General features: G+C 44.3%; 1 non-coding gene across 1 annotated transcript; it reads left to right on the top strand.

Annotated features, from left to right (window-relative positions):
- The first annotated feature begins 754 nt into the window (after window positions 1-754).
- trnai-uau (transfer RNA isoleucine (anticodon UAU)) lies at window positions 755-849 on the top strand. Its single transcript has 2 exons — window positions 755-792; window positions 814-849. It is a non-coding gene; the product is annotated as a tRNA-Ile (tRNA).
- The last annotated feature ends 611 nt before the right edge of the window (window positions 850-1460 follow it).

Raw genomic sequence — 1460 nt, 5'->3', positions numbered from 1 at the left:
GATGGGGTCGTTAATGGGCGGATTGGACTTTTCCCGATTTTTGTAGACAGGACATAGCTGGGCAAATTGCGCATTGTCAGGAAGATGTGCGTTTTGCAATTATACTGAAACAGCGTCTCTCAGGCCACAGCTGGTTCTAGAGCACAGGTCTTCAGTATGACAGTTGGAATTGTGTCAGGGCCCATCGTGTTTTCTATATTCAGTGCTTTCACCCGTCTCTTGACAGCACGTGGATTTAATGGAATTCTCTCGAGGCTGGCATCAATGATGATAAGGACCAATCTTCTCTTCAACCCAGGACCGAATCCGCTTCCACCACACTCTCCGTATTGGACAAAGCTTTGGCCCCAGCACTGATCCTTGAGGCACTCCACGAGTTGCAGTCTGATATCCTGAAAATGCTCCATTTATCCCTACTCGTTGCTTTCTGTCTGTTTACCTCTAAGTCCTCCTTGCATGTTAATATATTACTTCAATTCCATGAGCCTTTATCTAATGTATTAATCTTACCGAATGCCTTTTGGAAATCCAATTATACTACATTTCTGCCCTTTCAGTTACATCCTCAGAATTCTGGAATAAATCTGTCAATCAAGATTTCCACTCGGTAAAAACATGTTGACTTTGTTTGATCAGACAATGATTTTCCAAGTGCTTGTTAATACTTCCTTGATGATAGATTCGGACATTTTCCAGACGACTGATGTTCAGCTAACTTGCCTACAATTCGCCATACTATGAAGGGAGCAATGTGGCTCCAGTGGCGCAATCGGTAAGCACGTGGTACTTATGCAGCAGTACAATTAATGAGCTATGCCGAGGTTGTGAGTTCGAGCCTCACCTAGAGCATAGACTTTTAGAAACGGGGTGCAATGAGAAACAGCTGTCCAGTGCAGAGAGCAGTCATTCATTAGTCTGAACTGGCCAGAAGAAGGGGAACAAGAGAACTGTGATGTGACATCAAAGGAAAAGGAGCCACGTGTGGTGAGAACACTGCAAAACCTCATAGTTATTTCCAGCAGAGAAGGAGACAACTCGGTCCATGCCATCTCTGCACAGAGCAACGCAGTCAGGCTCGATGCCCGGAGCCCTGCAAGTCTGCTTTTCTCAGAATTCCTCCTGAAGGCATTGATAATTTCTGCTTCCACCACTCTTGTGGGCAGCGAGTTCCAGGTCATTATCACTTGAGATATAAAAACAGTTCTTCCTCATACTCCCCCACATCCTTTTTTTCCACAGAACTGGCAAATTGTGGTCACTACTCCTTGTGCAGTCTGTTAATGGGAACAATTTTTCCTTGTCTAACTTATCCAAGCCTGTCATAATCTGGTACACTGCTATTAAATCTCCCCTCAATCTCTTTTGTTCTAAGGAGAACAACCCCAGCTCTGCCAACCTAAAATAAAAGCAAAATACTGCGGATGCTAACCTAACCTTGTAACTAAAATGCTCCATCCCTG

Source organism: Heterodontus francisci, chromosome 34 (assembly GCF_036365525.1).
Source record: "Heterodontus francisci isolate sHetFra1 chromosome 34, sHetFra1.hap1, whole genome shotgun sequence".
Lineage (NCBI taxonomy): Eukaryota > Metazoa > Chordata > Chondrichthyes > Heterodontiformes > Heterodontidae > Heterodontus > Heterodontus francisci.
The sequence above is the reverse complement of the archived record's forward strand: the minus strand, read 5'-3'. Positions and strand labels throughout refer to the sequence as shown.